The following is a 19,404-nucleotide window of genomic DNA, read 5'->3' as shown; positions in this document are numbered from 1 at the left end:
GCATGTCACATAGTTATGTACAAGACATGTGCAGTTCGGCTCCATTACAAGTTTGGGAAAAGGCTATGTACTTTTATGGGTTTCCCATAGAGAATGCTTATATGTTGAAATATTTGGCAATTGCAGTACTGTTTGACCCACTAAAAATATTTCAAAATCGTTTTATTTTATGGCCAATCAAGGCCTTGCAAATTCCAAGAAAATGTGTAAGTCGTGACCCTATTTTGGAAAACCATACATTTGGGCACATAGACCAATTTTCTTGTTTATAGCTACAATGAAGCACTGAGTGGTCATCTACCTTGTGTGAAAGTTTTGTGATGATACATTGAAGCATTCCAAAGATATGGCTAATTTACTATCTAATACATAACAAACTAACTTCTCATTATCAGTTTGTAGAGGTGTATAGCGATCAGGTGTGACAAATTGATGACAAATCACTTTGTTAACAAAGATCTCCTTTCTCACAATCTAAAATGGATGAAAAGAGATCCTTGAGAGTTTAATCATGTGTTCTTTTTGCTTTTCCTCAATTAAATCACTTGTATTATTGCCTAAAGACAAGAAAATGTTTGGTTTTGGGAATGAACAAATCACCCAATTTGTAAGATAATTGCTGTCCCACGCATTGTGAAACTACTACATGGCCTGATATAATTGAGTATATCTCCTAGAATAAAGAAGCTATGGGTGTGAAATTTCACAGCAAGAAGGCTTAATAGTTGCTTTATCAGAATATGCAAAAAAGTTAATTTTAAAAAAATTGCTGAAATTTTCAATTGAGGATTCCCACAAATTTTGCATGTGCCCAAATGTATGGTTTTCCAAAATATGGTCACCATTGTTTTTTAACTATTAATAGGTGTGTGTATGTGTCCCCAATGAATACCACCTCCTAGTGGTCGAGGATGGGCAACACCTTTTGGTGGCAGAAGTACTCACACAAGTTTGGAGTTTGTGTGTTAAGCCCAGGACATCATCTGATGATGTCACTTAACATTCACCACTCCTGTGCCCCTTTGGATGTGTTGTGAGCCTCCCAGGGGTGATTTCCACCAATATCAAAATAAAAATAACTGTTTTAACAGATAGCATGTGGAACGCATAGTTCTCCTTACCATAAACTTTCAAAACATTAAAACTATGCTTTTAAAAACTTTCCCATGTAGCAATCCCTCAACACTCCATGGACTTGTTTAACTAAATCCAATTGGCACAGACTGGTATAGAAATTGTAAAGGCACAAAAAAATCTATGCTACGATGAAAATTGAGACACATGTAAAGATGTTGAAATGTACACCCAAGCAAACAAACTATGTTAAAATAGCTCTGTAATTTTTATACAAATAAAATATAAAGTCTGAGTAATGTTGATATCTGCATGTATGTGGTTGTTGTTATTTTTAACATTTTCCCCTGATTTTCACATGACCACATGAACTTTAAAAATCACAGCAGCTCTAGATCTTGAATGCTCTATTAGAGTATATCAATCATTTCAACAGGTATTCAGCCTGCACAGGCAGCTAATATTGCTACCAGTCAACCTACTTTTTGTGCTGTTTGTAGCAAAACTTTCAACAGATCTGACAATTTGAAGCTGCATAAATGCTTGAATGAGAGATCAAAACCAATCTGTGAGCAGTATCACTATGGAGCTATCCAATGTAAACATTGTCAGCAAGTGTTGGGGGCTTATAATTACAGCAATACACCAGTGTGACCACAATTTTTGCATCTTCCTTTTGTGGAGGACCATGTGACCCTGATGGGCAGTGTGCAGACAGGACAGGAGTGTGTGTGTTGTGTGTGTGTGTGTTGTGTGTGTATGTGTGAGGAAGCATAGCCAAGTGGCTAGGGCATCAGCCTGGTAACTGAAAGGTTGCCAGTTCGATGCTCAGTTATGCCAAATTGGTTTTGTTGTTGTTTTCTTGAGCAAGAACTTGCTCCAGTCTATCCAGCTGTTTTAATGGGTACCTGGTGTTAACTGGGGAAGTGTGGTTCACCCAGCTGCAACATCATTTGGTACCTGATAATAACTGGGGAAGCAAATACCAACAGTCCATGTCTCACACACTGGGTGATGGAATTTTAAGTGCCCACACCTTGACCTGTGGGACATGGTGCAGTCTCCTGTAGGTCAGTAGTTCTACATTCATATTGCTATATATGACACTGTACTCCCAATGAAATGGACACCAATATCAATGCATCAGGCCTATAAAAATGTGCAGAGAAACAAGTTGCTCAACAAGTGTTCACTATTACTGCACTTTAATTGTCACACGGACTTGCACCTCTTCTCCATCAATGATAACTAAACTACGTAACTGTCATACTGACCCTCACATGCTGTTGGATCTATATGCCTGGTCTTATAAGATAAAGTTTTGCTGATTTGAAAAATGATGAAACTTTTGTATGTTAATTGTTGAACGTTATTTGGTACAAATTTAAATTAGATATAGTTTAAAATTAGGAGGTTAATTGCTAGAGATATGCAGCTATAATTATTATTATTTTGAGCATACCATATATTACATCAAGACACACGGTAGTGTGTCGTGCGGCCCAAGAAGCCGGCGCGTAACACCCGTGAGTATATTGACAGGAAGAAAGAAAACGCAATTTTCGCACCTCCGTAGCTCTGTGCTTCCTTGATGAAACAAGACGATTTTTGCTGTGGACATTCCCTCCAACTGCAGTACTCCACATTCCAAATTTGAGCGAAATCGCTTCACGCGTTCCCGAGATATGCGACTTCAAAAATTGGCTCAGTTTATTCGTGTTTTTTTCTTCTTATTTTTCTTTTTCTTGTCGCACACTTACAAAAACTGCTATAAAACTCGAACGCCATATCCGATTGCCTTGAAATTTGGCACACAGAAGGGGGATATAAAGGCGCATCTCGGTACCAACTTTGGCTGGAATACGATAAATAGGCAAAGAGTTATGAGCGATTATTCACGAAAAATAACACCAATATGTTGTCACGCCTACAGGGTAAACCGCGTATGGGAAGAAGCTGAAAATCGGTGGGTGAATAAGTTAACTATTGAATCTAAAACCTTTTGTGGTTTGAAAGAAATCGAGCTAAAAACCAGGAAGATACAACGAAAAAACCAACAGTGTGTAACAATTACGCAATCGAGATCAGCTAATAAAAAAACGACTGCTTGCCACGCCTACCAGATAAACCGCTTAGGGTAATGCTTTGAAAATCGTTGTACAGATGGAGTAATCATCTTAGAAAGGCTCATCAATGGTTTAGAAGAATCAGACTTAAAGCCACGGAGTTATAACACGAAATCCAATATGGTGCGGCAAGTGCGAGATCGAGATACTCTAATAGAGCAGTCATCCTAATAGAGCAGTCACCCTGAAGAGAATTCAAGAGATCAGCTAGAAATAAGAAACCTGTATAGATATCAGCTACACACAAGTCACCCTATAGAGAGATCAGCTAGAAGAAGTTACCTTGTAGGGAGTTCATGCAACTATGGAAAGAGATAGTTCAGCTAGAAAAAATCACCTTGTAGAGTTCAGCTACAAAGAAACCACCATGTAGAGAGTTCAGCTACAAACAAATCGCCCTGTGGAGCGATCAATAGAAGAAGTTACCTTGCAAAGCGTTCAGCTACAAAGAAACCATCATGTAGAGAGTTCAGCTACAAACAAATCTTCCTGTAGAGAGATTAGCTAGGAGAAGTTACCTTGTAGAGAGTTCAGCTACAAAGAAACCATCATGTAGAGAGTTCAGCTACAAACAAATCTCCCTGTAGAGAGATCAGCTAGAAGAAGTTACCTTGTAAAGAGTTCGGCTTCAAACAAATCACACTGTAGAAAGATCAGCTAGAAGATGTCACCTTGTAGAGAGTTCAGCTACAAAGAAACCATTTTGTAAAGAGCTCAGCTGCAAACAAATCACCTGTACAGAATTCAGCTACAAACAAATCTCCCTGTAGAGAAATCAGCTAGAAGAAATTACCTTGTAGAGAGTTCAGCTACAAAGAAACCACCATGTAGAGAGTTCAGCTGCAAAGAAATCACCCTGCAGAAAATTCTGCCAGAAACAAATTGCCCTGTAGAAAGATCAGTTAGAAGAAGTTACCTTTTAGAGAGTTCAGCTACAAAGAAACCATTCTGTAAAGAGCTCAGCTGCAAACAAATCACCTGTACAGAATTCAGCTACAAACAAATCACCCTGTAGAGAGATCAGCTAGAAGAAGTTAACTTGTAGAGAGTTCAGCTACAAAGAAACCATCATGTAGAGAGTTCAGCTACAAACAAATCTCCCTGTAGAAAGATCAGTTAGAAGAAGTTACCTTTTAGAGAGTTCAGCTACAAAAAAACCATTCTGTAAAGAGCTCAGCTGCAAACAAATCACCTGTACAGAATTCAGCTACAAACAAATCACCCTGTAGAGAGATCAGCTAGAAGAAGTTACCTTGTAGATAGTTCAGCTACAAACAAATCTCCCTGTAGAGAAATCAGCTAGAAGAAATTACCTTGTAGAGAGTTCAGCTACAAAGAAACCACCATGTAGAGAGTTCAGCTGCAAAGAAATCACCCTGTAGAAAATTCTGCCAGAAACAAATTGCCCTGTAGAAAGATCAGTTAGAAGAAGTTACCTTTTAGAGAGTTCAGCTACAAAGAAACCATTCTGTAAAGAGCTAAGCTGCAAACAAATCACCTGTACAGAATTCAGCTACAAACAAATCACCCTGTAGAGAGATTAGCTAGAAGAAGTTACCTTGTAGAGAGTTCAGCTACAAAGGAACCATCATGTAGAGAGAAATTACCTTGTAGATAGTTCAGCTACAAAAAAATCACCCTGTAGAAAGATCAGTTAGAAGAAGTTACTTTGTAGAGAGTTCAGCTACAAAGAAACCATTTTGTAAAGAGCTCAGCTGCAAACACATCACCTGTACAGAATTCAGCTACAAACAAATCACCCTGTAGAGAGATCAGCTAGAAGAAGTTACCTTGTAGATAGTTCAGCTACAAACAAATCTCCCTGTAGAGAGATCAGCTAGAAGAAATTGCCTTGTAGAGAGTTCAGCTACAAAGAAACCATCATGTGGAGAGTTCAGCTGCAAAGAAATCACCACTGCCCAAATTTCATGGCAATAGCTCTTTCCAATCTGAAGTTATCAATTGTCAAAGTTGGCAAATTGGATGTGTGTGTGGAAGGCCCCTTTTTGCAAATCCGGTCACATATGTATTATATATATAATTTGTACATTTACTGATAAAATATTTAAAGTATATCTACTTCATCTTTACTTCTTCCTGTAGTAAAGAAAAAAAAACATAGGTTAAAAAAGTCCCAAAGCTGGCCATAGGCCGGCTTTGGGGTATTACAAATACAAAAAGAAATGAAATCTAATCCAAAACAGCCAAGCTGTAAAAAAAGTGTGCGGCCCTCAGAAAGGCTATGGTGAAAAAAGATGTGAAATCCAAGGTGGCGGACAAGAAATGGCTGTGATGGTAGGTTAATGGTAAAAATTTTAATAACGACAATTCAGGTGAATTTTTGTGCCGCTTCACAAAATTTACCTGAATTGTCATTATTAAAATTTTTACCATTAACCTACCATCACAGCCATTTCTTGGCCGCCACCTTGGATTTCACATCTTTTTTCACCATAGCCTTTCTGAGGGCCGCACACTTTTTTTACAGCTTGGCTGTTTTGATACTACAGTAGATATTTAATATATTTTTACACTCTCCCAAAGTAAAATACTTTTACGGACACGTCCACAGTTTATTGTGGTTACATACTGTGTAATTAATGTATTCTTAATATCATTGCAACTGGCTGTTTCTGAAATATTTTTCTTCTTCTACTGTATTTTCACCATGTTATTTTTTGTAGAGTGGTTCAATAAATAAAACAATTACATAGTTCTCCATCTGCTACAAACAATCATGAAACTGACTTAAAGGTTAGGATACTTACATAATTATCACTTTGATGACTGCATATCCTGGTTTTATTCTAGCACTATTTAAAATATGAAGTAAATTAATTATTTCCAAAGATCATACAAGATATCAATGCTACCCATTATTATTCCTGACATTATCTCAGCACATTTTGTGTCTCAGTTATTTGATTAAAATGCATCTTTCGTCTACAGTAAACTTCTTTGCAATTTATCTCTCATACTATTACCCTTTAATGCCACAACAGTTTATCCAGTGAATATGTCTCGGTATAAAACAGTTTATTTCTCTAAAATGGTTTGTGCATGAAGGCCTGATTTTTACTTGATGCGTTCACTGTGTATTTCTGAATCAGCCTTCAACATTAAAATTCTTAGGTATGATTATGATAACTAAATGATTGATGATGGTTTACTATTAATAGTTATACCATGGCCACGAGGGATTTGCCTGATATATATGCCCAAGCCCGAGGGCCGCAGGCCCAAGGGCATGGGCATATATCAGGCAAATCCCGAGTGGCCATGGTATAAGTAATATATACCACTCTGTTATACTCACCTAATAGGTAAAGGAAGACAAACCTGCATTCACCACATTACTTTTATACAGAGGTTTTCAAACATCGATTGTGGGTTTAAATTGTAGGCACAAAAAATGATTGTGGGTTTCACTGGTTGTAGTGATACCATTTGAAACCAAATAACCACTTTGTGGATGAATAAAGTAACCTAAGGTGCTAAAATAAACACTTAGACATATAGGTTGTGAATGTTTGAGGCATCTTTTCATGCAGTTGAAATGTACTCTGTAGAAAAACAATCCCCACATTGCAAAAATGATTAATTTTAGTGATGTCTTGTAACTGAACTATGCAATGCTGACTCACTCAATTCTTTTTGCTTCACAACAATGCCCCTAACTAAACCAACATGTTTAACTCAAACCCACAATGCAAAAACTCTAATTCAAACCCACAATGCAAAACTTTAAGCATCTCTATATAAATAATCAAAGGGAACTGATACTTTGTAGCTGCCTCAGCATCAAAGGCAGTTGTGGTCAGGGCTATATCATGATATTGCCCTAACCACAGGGCGATATCTAGATATTTCCCTGTGGTCAGGGAAATATGTGATATATAACCCTGTGGTTTCCTTTGATCTGAGGTGTCAAAGTGGTATATAGAATAATAATTGTATTTTCAGGAAAAAAAAACATCACTTAAAGTCATACTGTGCTGTCAACAGCTCAACCTCATGTACAGTATCTGTAGCTATTAAGCTACATGTACAACATGTATGATTTGAAAATTGAAATACACGTCATATAATTCAGTAACTGAACTTGCAGCAAATAGTGTCTTCCACACACATAAATGATAATTTATGACAAGCCACTAAATAAAACTAAGTCATAAGGTGAAGAAAATATAAAAAGAAGTAACATAGAGTATAAAAGCATCAGTTTGTACATGTACACATGTGCAACACTGAAAATGAGACAAATAACAAAGAAACCAGAAATGCATTGCACTGCAAATAAACTTTTATATACAACGTAAACAGTTAGTTAGGATTCCATAGTGTGCTCATGCTGATTACACCAAATTATAGAGCTTGCTATGCAATTCCTTCATATTTCATATTGGCAAAGAATGTTAGTGTACAGGTATATAAACCATAGTGGGTGGCTGACACATTCCTTGATATCTCAGTGTTTGCATCATGTCAGGAAATGAGCTGACAATGTTACTGTCTAGCTTGTATATAGAGTGAAGCACACAGTAGCATGATAGCTCTTGTACACGTATCATGTATTTTTGTAATCCAAAGACTGATCATGCATTAACACCAGTGGTTAAAACATGTAGCTAGTACACCTGTAACACTTGTGCACACACTACACATTCCTCTGTGGCATGTGATATGTGTAGGAGGTGATAGTTTAGGTTTGCTCCATATGTGAAATATCATCTCCTACTAATCACATAGCCCACAGAAAGAAACATTATACCTTAATATTCACTAGACATGTTAGTTATTGTGACTTTCAATTCACCATAGAGGTAGTAGCAGAATTTGAACTTTTGACACAGTACTTCAACCTCTTTTCTAGGAAGACTTTAAGTATGCGTTTTACAGGCTCTTAAAATAGGTAGGTAAGAGTTCAAGCATGCAGATCAGGGGACAGATGGATATCAAGGGGCTCACTCTAAAAGATTTCAGTATATGCATGTCATCTGGCATAAATATCTCAACCAATGATATTTTATCTTGACACTTAGCCAGATGTTATAAGTAGTCATCACTATCCGGTGGACATAGATTGCCAGTTTCATTAGATACACCTGTATTATCTTCATGGTTAGCATAATTCTCAGTATTTGTCACCTTAAAAACTACAAACGTAATTAGTGGTCATGCAGTCAGTGACACAGGCCAAGCCATCTCTAGATGCTTAACCACTATCTTAGATTACACTGTGAAAAAAGAGGGATATAAGATGGTATTTCCAGTTAGGCATGAGGCTATTATGCTCCAAAAATTGAGCATTATGCTTTTGAGCAGTGCTCAGAAAATCACCTATTATGCTTTTGAGAATTGCCCATTATTCCCAAAATTATGCTACCATAATGCCAGTTTATTGCTGTACCAGACCTTTTTTATTGATGTTTAAGCTTCCAATAGTCTTGCTGGTTGCTGTATTAGAGTATTTCGTTTCAATGTGATTGCTTTATTGTAGTACATAATATTCAGTGACTGTTCTATTAGAGTTTCTGACTGCTCTATTAGAGTATCTCGATCTTTTTTAACGGAATTGTGCAATCTGCAGATTTTCCTACTGTTAAAGCTTTATAATCACTTGAAAATGCTAGCATAATTCCTGATTCCCACACATACCTATTATGCCCGAAATTATGCCGGCATAATCGCCGCATCCCTATTTCCAGTGGCTTATTGAATACAAAAAAGCTTGATATAACCTGTAATATGCTAACAATCTCATGTAAGGCTTTAGTAATGTGTTAAACATACTGAAACCATATATGTGATGGTATAGTATGCATTATACTAAAGTATAACATGAGTATAATACAGGGTTTATAGTAAGGCTTATTTGTATTCAATAAGCCACGGGAAATACCATCTCATATCCCACCTTTTTCACAGTGTTATTTGTAAATTAGAACCAAAAACCTTTAATTTAAACAGTGACATTGTACATGTACAGTATCAAAGCTTATGTCATATATGAGTGATAACCCTACACACGAACATAACTCTAAATATCCAGTTGACTACTTACTGTAGTTTTGACATTTTTCAAAAACTAAGAAACTTCATAGCTGCATGCTACAAAACTTTAAGAAAGTGTACTAAGGTGTTTCTGAACCTGTTCTGCATGCAGTCTTACCATATTCATAAAATTTAATTTATATTTATACAACTGTGGGAAGTGTTCTAATTAAAAAATTAATGAGGATCCCACACCATATTTTATATCAGCAGCAGCCAGATATACCAACTGTCAAATCAAGATCATTGCAAGGGTTGACGTCACCGTTTATATGTGTAACGGCTAAGCAATACATTTTGATGAAATTGTTCACTTTGTGATAAAAGCACCAAATTTTCTGTGGAAGTTGAGTATGATATACTAAATCATTTGAGATATGGTGCCACATCAAAATCATTGCCTTAGGGCATGTTTGAAAACTTTAAACTAGGTTTATAAGCCTATTTCTAGCTGGTCAGGAAACCATACATTTGAAATCCATTTTTTTTTGCTTAAATAGCATGAATGTATTTCACATTTACGGAAAATCTTTCATAAACTATTTTTAAACACTTCTAATCGAGCCAATATTTTAGCGTAAAAAGTACATGCACAATCCAATAGAAATAGTATAATTATTCCACATCTATGGCTTTTTATACCTTGACCCTTAATGCAAGCTATTGACTTGGATGGACACCTCCCTTGATCAGCTTTTGGATGTGACCATCCCTTGACTGTCTATGCAGATACAAATATTCTGCTACTGGACATTTTATGGCTTCCTTTAATGCATTTTTCTATTGGTTTTATTTGTCATGATCTTTTAAGCATGATATGATTGGCAATTTTAATGACACCATATCCAGTATGAGTCATGCAGGCAAATTTTGTACCAAGTTAGGTGCTTTTATTAAAAAGTGAATGATTTTTTTTGCTTGGCCACTCTACTAGATGAGATTGGAAAACCATGTATTGAATTTCATCACATTTATGTGTTCACCAGTTTTAACTATTCTATTGTGGTAAGTGCTGTAATATATTGATAAGTATAAAGTAAATACACTACTATTCTACTTTTTCTGCAATACTAACATGTTTCATTTTTATTTTGATATCACTAAATAATTATCAATGGTGGTAGAGCAAACCAAATGGTGGGGAAAGGTGGAGCAGCTTTGGCATTGATGCCATTCTGGTGGTGGGTCTTCAGTATTCTTCAGGGAATATCTTTAGATTTTAGGAGGTTCTGAGATAGTATTTAAAACTATCTTCACTGTGCTTTTACTAGTAGCTACTCCACGGTATACTCAGTGCTTCCAAACCATAAACATGACTGTTCAATTTAGACAGTAGTTGAATGCTCACCCATCAATTTTCTTATAAACATTGGGTGGGAATCTTTGCAGAATTTTTTTATCAAAAAGCACACTATACTTGAAGAATTAAAAAAAAATCCTGCCGAGTTAAGTAGAAAACAGTATCACTTATTTGTTAGCTACATGATGATATTAGTTATAAACCATAAAAGAGTGTTTTGTCTTCAAGTACGTACATGAAAGTCACAAACCAATGGTTTGAACCTGTGAATGCGCTGCAGATTAAAGATACTGCGATAGTCAGTTATGAAACAATAATGGTAATGCACTTTAAATCAAAATAATACTTGGTTATAATAACCATTATCACTTCTATATGTAACCATAGGATAATGAATGAAACTTTCAACTTTTTAGCCAACTTGAATATATACATTATCACAACTTTTTGAATCTGGAAAGAGGCAGGTACATGGAAACAAAATTAACGATGAATTAAGTATTGTATCATGTGATCAATTCATGTGGTTCATGGTGGAAATGAGGGAGGACTAACAGGAAACTATAGTTACAAGGCAGGAACTACAATAAACTTGAGTGGTTGTGTTGCATATACATCAGGTTAGCACAAGCTGTTTGAACAGTTAGTTGATGCATACTTATGCTTATGTTTTTAACATGTGGTGGGCACATGATGTCTTGAATATGTTGGAGTACAAGAGTCGAGACATATGAGGTTACTTTGATCATTGACCGTTGACTATCAACAAGAGGACAAGAGTTTTGCAAACTATAGCTACTGAGGAACTTGAGTGTTGACGGTGCCGGCTTGCTAGAAAATGCAGTTTGCTATCAGTATACTGTCTGAAAGTAAAGATTAGTATTACAGTAAGTCTACAGTGCTCATTGGCCATAAACAGCAGTGTGTAGGTTTTAGCTAGCCGGATGCACACAGCTCATTTTGATGTTACTGCCTAAGCTATGTAGGATGCGTTTTGTGCATGCATCTCATCATATCTATGATCCAGGAGAAGCATCCAACCTTCCACCAAGACATTACACTTCAAATCCAAACCCTGTTCCAGAAAATTCCTCAGATTTTTAATTGAAAATGTATATAAATGTTTAAAAGTAGTTGACTACTCTATTAGAGTATCTTGCATGAACTCGCAAAGTGGAGGCTAAGCTCCCTCTAAATTAACAGTGGAGGGGTTCTAACTCTTGTCCCTCTGTTCCTACACCTATGGAAAAGGGATACACAAAACCACATGTACACCTTTATTGGATCCACCCTTTGACACAGTCTTATCGTGGTTCATAATAGAGGTCACCTATGTTTTTTTCCAAAATCCTAATAGAACACTCAATTAAACACTAACTTAGAAAATCTCTTCCAACAGAAAAAGAAGCCTTAGGAGTCAATTTGGAAGAAATTTAGGTCCACTAGCAAAGATGAAGTCAAAAGGACCTGATAAAAGTACACTTTTAAAGAACTGAAATCTGCTATTTTGTTCATCAATTTTTTTTCCTACACAGCTAAAGCAAAGTTTGAGTACTTTTTGGGGATAAAAATTACACATTCGTATGTCTTTCTTCATCTCCATGACTTATTTTTAACAGCATATTGCAATGTTAACATCAACTTTCAGGCAAATTAATTTGCTTCTTGGAGGTTTACTTTGTCATTGATCTTCTGACTTAGTCTCTGCAAGCGAAAATATGTGTTAACTATTCCCATTAACGTGCATGTTCATTTGGAACTACATTATTAACCTAAGTTCATACCAGAGCAGCAATGTTGTTGTGTACGGCCAGCGTTTATTCTGTAGGATTTCTCTTTTGAGGGGAATCAGGAATTTGGGGGGTGACCAGGTGAAAGTCTACTTAATAGTTGTCCGAGTTCACAACTATATTGAAACAGTTGTCAAACTGGTTAGTCATTTAAGGCTATGTCATGAGTGTTGATTTTGATTTTTGGAAGAGCTTGATGCATGAGTGTAGTATAATGTAGGATAATACCATACCTGTTTCACCACCTATACAAAAGTCTCAATAGTAGCAGTGAAATTTATCCCATATTTCACTGGTAGCAGTGAAAAAGTTGTAATTGCAATTCCATGGGCTAGAATTTATGTCAACAATGTAATGCCAATTAGTGTTTACTGCGTGTTTAGTATATAGTGACAAATTGCGTACATAGCAACACTAATGCACAGCATGCGAGTATGGTATTAACTGGGAATAGCATGTGTGTAGCAATGAAATTTGGGATAAATACCACTCTTGTTGCATTGAAAATGGAAATTTCAAAGCAACACTCATGGCATTTATCCCAAATTTCACTGCTACCCATGCTATTACTAGTACTAACCATATATGTGCACCTCATGCACACAATTTCCGTTATGAATCTGTTGAATACACAATTTGTGTGAGACCACTGAGATAGCTATTGTATAATAATTATCACTGTATGATAACACAAAGCAATAAAGGTCTGCATGGGTGGATGTCTTCCAAGAAACTTAGCTAGTTTTAAAATTAAATATTTATATAGGGTATTTTCAAGGGTACGGAAAGTTGTTGAAATTAGGCTTTCAGAGATTAAATCTGGGTGTATTTTTGCTGGTTCTGCATACCATTTTGAAACTGGTTTAGACATTTTTACAAAATTACACTGCTATTTATATTTCGAAAAAAAACCTAAGAAACTTGGTGGGCTCTCAGATATAGGCATCACTATTATGTAGGGATTTTTGTTAGTCATATATGTACCTTAGGAGATTGTAAAATAAATGATCTGATAAAGAATCTGAGGTTGTATTTGCAATTGTCAACCTTACATATTAAACACTCTGAGATTGAATCTTAGAGCATTTTTGATAAGTTCTTTGTGCCAATTTAAAAACAAACTTAACCTAAGCTAAGTATAATAGTGTAGTATAGCCTCTCACAATTTTAGGGGGTGAATTCTCCTCCTCTAACAGCCCTATAGAATAACTGTGCACTTGACTTATTGTGATCACCTAGCTGCACAATATCAGAAGCCATACTATTGCTGATAACAGCATATCCCTACTCAACTGCCATAGAAAATTTGGTGCTTTTATCACAAAAGTGAACAATTTCATCAAAATTGCTTAGTCGTTCTGCTATTATTTTGAAAGTACTTTGTATTATACAGCTTTGATATATCCAACTTATAGCATGGTGCCACGTCAAACTCATTGCCTTAGGGCATGTTTAGAAACTTTTAAACTGGGTCATAAACTGGTCAGGAAACCATACAAGCGCACCCTAAAATTTTCTTTTATGTGCTTTAATCACTTGGAAGTATTTCAAATTTACTAATGCAATCAAAAAAGCTTCAAAATGTGGTAAAATAAACTTTTTTTTCAAACACTTCTAATGGAGCCAATATTTCAGTGTTAAAAGTACAAATACAACCCAATAGAAATAATACATTGTACATCTTTGGCTTCATATGCCATACTTCTTAACATGGCAAGTTAATGACTCGAATGGGCACCTAGCTGTCCCTTGATCAGCTTTTGGATGTGACAATCCCTTGCTCGTCTATGCAGATGCAAAGTTTCAGTTCATTACCCGAAGTACTTTTATGGCTTCCCAAATACATTTTCTATTGGTTTTACTTGTCAGGTTTTTTGAACATGATATGATCAATTGGTAATTTTAATGGCACTGTATCTAACATGAAATAGTACGAGTTAAGCAAATGTACCAAGTTTTGCTTTTATCAAAAACTGAACGATTTTTTCACTTAGCCGCTCTTGGTGTTATAATATGTTAACACCGATAGTAGTAACGTACATGATGACTGTCTTGATATACATCTTTAGTACTATGTGTCAAGCACCACCAGCACCTCATGTTAGCTATTATTAAAATAATGGATTTATAAAAAGTAAACAAACCAATGGGAATAGAGATTGCTGAAAAAAGTAAAGAAACAAGGGTCAAACAAGCCAGCATGTTATACACACTGAGATCTTTATTTGGACTCAAATAAACATTTATATAGATCTGTAGTATTCTTGGTACCTATCTGCCCTTGATTTATGGAATCTACTGACAGTGTTTTTTCCTTATCCATTGAGTCCAAATAGAGATTTCTGTGTGTTTAACATACTAGCTTGTTTGACTCTTGTTTCTTTACTTTTTCAGCAATATATGATGTTTTAAATCTTAATTTTTTTACACTGACTAATATAATTCAGTTTGGCATAATAATTTGGGGAAGACACCTTAACTCTGATATTCAAGGATATGTATACATTTGATGGTTTCATGATGATCAACCACTACACATCTATATCACTTTAACAATTACACAAACAACATTTCAACCATCTATATGTATAGCTACCTATACTACACAATATTTAAATAGGATGGCCATGCCACCAATGCATGGCTTAGTTATTGGTAATCAGATGACCTGTTTGAGCCTCTAGATGAGATGTGGGAAGTTTGTAAGGCATCCAAAAGGCATGAGATTGGTGTGTACCTAGTGATACCATCACTGCATGGGGTTGGTACACTGTAATTGAAGGGGTCAGTGAAAAAGGGGGACATGTGCCATTTTAGATTTTTCAATTTTTAAAAATTGGAATGGCTTGTTTTAGCCATATGAATAATGTTGTCACTGAGTAAACAACAGGATTTTAAAACACATGGCAGTCTCAAATAATTTTTTACCAAATATTACAATAATTCAATTATGTACCAAACTTCTGTTTGATACCCACCACGTGGTCACCTAAATTTTCAAATGGCACTTGTCCCCTTTTGCCGCTGACCCCTTCAATTGAATACTGTCAGTAAAATTATCACCACTTCCCAAGGTTTCAACCCACACACATGCGCGCACGCACACTACATGACACTGCACAATACAGAGATGTCAGAGCCAGGGGCACCATGGAACTGCACTTTGTCTCAGATTGAAAAATCAGCCAAAGCTAGCTCCTTATTTAGTTACAGGACCATGCATACCTCCATATGAGAAGATATACAATTAGCATATAATTGTCTCTAAAATATTCAAGCTACCAGCTGTTAACCCAAAGCACCTGTAATTTTATTCTGTTGTATAATTATATGTACAGACCTCAAATTGAATAAAATGTACATGATTAGTTACAACTACACAAGTAAAAATTTAAGTGTCAGTTTCCTACATAATTGGGTAGGCGATTCCATAATCTAACTGCTGTGGGGAAGAACAGAAACATGAATCAATTCTTGAGGGTACTAAGAACTTTTTGCAACTACTAAATAGGTGTGGCCTGAAGGATGTGATGACAGGGCATATCTCAGTACTTGATAATTAATAATTCTTTGCCATTCAAGTTGAACTAACATAGCTGAAACACTGGAAAATCACTGAATACAAATCTAGCAGCCTTCCTTAGTACCATCTTGAAGTATGTTAGTTTGTGTGTAAATGGACCAGATGATATATTCAAGAATTGCATGGGCACAGATATGTTTGATAGTATTTGGTTTTATGTCTTGTGCACACTGTCCAAAATTTATCCTGAAAATGACAAAGCTGAGTTTGCTCAACCAATAACCCCTGAGATGTGTGTAGGCTAGACAATTAATTCTGAGAAATAGTCACATGCACACACATACACACACGCACAAAGCAAAGCCTTCAGCTGCTGCTATGTAGTCATGCTGCCCACCTGTGCGCTACTCAGGTGCCAGCAGGAATGATCTCCTAGGGCAGGACTAGTAACCCACAGGAGGCTGTACCATGTCTCACAAGTGAAGGTGTAGGCACCCAAAGTCCCACCTCAGCCTGGACCTTCAACTGCCACTGTGACAGTATATGAGACATGGACAGTTGAACGTTTGCTTCCCCAGTTTACCACCAGGTACCCATTGATGTTACAGCTGGGTGCATGGAATGCTGTAACACACACACACACACACACACACACACACACACACACACACACACACACACACACACACACACACACACACACACACACACACACACACACACACACACACACACACACACACACACACACACACACACACACACACAGTGGCAGATCTAGAAATTTTCAGAGGGGGTTTCAGGTTCAGGAAGTTTTCAATAAACTGTGATTCCAGACTGCTACATAGATCTATGGTGTAAACTAGCTAGCAATGAATCAGTAAAAAAAAGTATTCCATAACATTGTTTCACAGTTGAATCTTACCAATGCCGGCCTTCACAGAAAGCTCTGAAGCAAAACACCACTTGTATTCATTCAAACTATAATTATTTTAGAGGCACTTAACACACTTAAATGTAGTAGTGACATTTTCAGCGATTTCATAGGCTAAATTATACAATAGAAAAGTCCTAATGTAATACACTATGTATAACTCTAGGTGATATATCACCCACACGAATCGTAAATAAATTTGGGGCACGTGTTATTTTAAAGAGGGGGAAAACCATTGCAATCCCTTGTACCCGCCACTGCCACACACACATATGTATGCAATGTACTGATATATGGTTAACACAATTGAATATTTTTCTTGGTTTGCTACATTAATTTTAACCTATATATCACTGTGAATAAGGTGTATAATAGAGTAAGTAGCTAGTCAAGACTAGAACAGATAGCTATATAGTGTAGCTGTGTAGTGTTATTGGCTAATAATATGTAACACACATGTAGGAACTGTGCTGTATGTACGTGTTGAGCTGGATCCTCATGCAAAAGCATTTAATATCTTACAGATGCAATTACACATGATCCTGAAATTTGGCTCATTTGTAGCACTGCTTGACCCGCTACAAAATATTTCAAAAACTTTTCATTCAAATTCCTGACACAATATTTATTAGTCAATCAAAATTTTCACCATACATTTCCTATATGGAAGTCATAAAAGTACAGCATCTGTTCTACCTTTCCCCAAACTTTTAATGAGCCAAACCGTGCATGTCTGTTTTGCTGTTCACCACTTATCATCTGGTTAGCTGAAATGATAACTCTCGAGATAGAAATCACTTTTATCATGTGTTTTTCAGGATCCAGCTCAACTTGTACACACTATAGTTACCTTACCAAATTGGGCCTTCTTGTGTCTACATGGCAGGGGCATAGCTAGCCAGAGGGTGATGGAGGGGCAGGCATGCCCCCACGAAACGCTCGAAATCACTTACGATTGCAAAAAGGGCTAACGACCCAATGGTGGGCTAGCCAACATACGGTGTTGTATTATTACAGCTTACACAACTAGCTACGTAACTATTTTAGTACTGATTGCTTATCACTTATCAATGGAGGTATATTCGTCGAACATCATCGCACGTGCCACAACTGTAGTCCAACAAATTCATCCACAGTCCGGTAGAACTATATTGTTAATATTTTAGTGCTAATACAAGTTACTTTGTTAGCCACAGCTTGTACTGCAGTCCTAGCACACTGACATGTTCACTCACTACACTCCGCGAAATTCAAATGCCACGTATTGCATGAAATCCCACCTGTCTCTCTTGCTAGCAGAACTTGTAAGCTTGTGATCCGCCTGACTGACTGATAAAGTAAAAAAATAGACTGCACTGCCGTAAAAAGATCCAGTGTGATCGACTCGAGAAAATAAACTTGGTACATTTAACACTTTATCACCTCGTAGCGAGCAGTAGGTTCGTAGCGTCACTCGGTCTCCTTCGTTACTTGTGAGTTGCGACTCCTGCCGCGGCGAGGATCTTTAGAGCGGGTCACTCTTTAGATTCGAAAATGCTCTATCACGTGAGTAATCTAGGCTAAATATAGAAGTGTGTCTCTAATATTTTCGTTCGGTAGATTCACGAGCGAGTTGAATGTTGTGTGTGCGCGTTCACTAGCAACCCCCTGGTGATACTGCTGAGTAGCGCACATAATTTATAGTCATTTGCGTGTCAGTTTATTACTGGTAAGCTTGTGACGGAGGTTTTAAAAAAAAAACCCATTACGGTGATGGGGGGGCAATGCCTCCCCTTGCCCCTTGGCTACGCCTCTGCTACATGGATGTTGATTGGTTTGTGTGTTGACTAGCTTTGGTCAAAAATTGTTCGTAAGCCCATACTACACTTCGTACTACACACACCACACCATATGTCACAGATGCAAGGGATAGTCACTACCAAAGTATAGTCCTGTAGAATCATCTGCGACTGGGATCAAAGTTGTTGATTGACGAAAATATACCTTGGTCACTTGATTTTGCCTTAAAAACAGCCTTAATTGCTTGACAATTTAGCACGTAAATTCTTGTTTTGTTTGCAAGCTAGCTTTCTAGGATATCTTGATCGCTTGATTCATTCCTAATTTACCTCTTGATTTGATTTTGATCCCGTTTGCAGATGGCTCTACAAGACTATTGGTAGTGACTACCCCTTATGCCTCTTGAGATACACTGACACCACGCATACCATATACTAGTCTCCCGTCAGGGGCGTAGCCAGGATTTTTTGAAGGGGGGTTCCAGCACCAGCATTGAGTTAGTAGAAGCAGGGGTCTGGGGGCGCAGCCCCCAGCCACTGAGAGACTTTCAATATTTTAATAAATCAAAACTCAGAAAATTGCTATATTTTATGCAAAAAGTACGTTAATTATGATGCATTAAGTGCCCCTGGGATGAAGGTAGTACTAGATAAAGCCACCCAGTGGAAACAGACAGCATAACACATAGAGACACATATAGTAATCTGTAAGTGATGGTTATATCTCACTGTGGTATAGGAGCCATGAATCCACTGATACAAATGACAATCAAAACAATATAACTCAGTATACAAATATGCATAGCATGAATTCATCTTGCATAA

Source organism: Dysidea avara, chromosome 2, assembly GCF_963678975.1.
Source record: "Dysidea avara chromosome 2, odDysAvar1.4, whole genome shotgun sequence".
NCBI lineage: Eukaryota > Metazoa > Porifera > Demospongiae > Dictyoceratida > Dysideidae > Dysidea > Dysidea avara.
The sequence above is the reverse complement of the archived record's forward strand: the minus strand, read 5'-3'. Positions refer to the sequence as shown.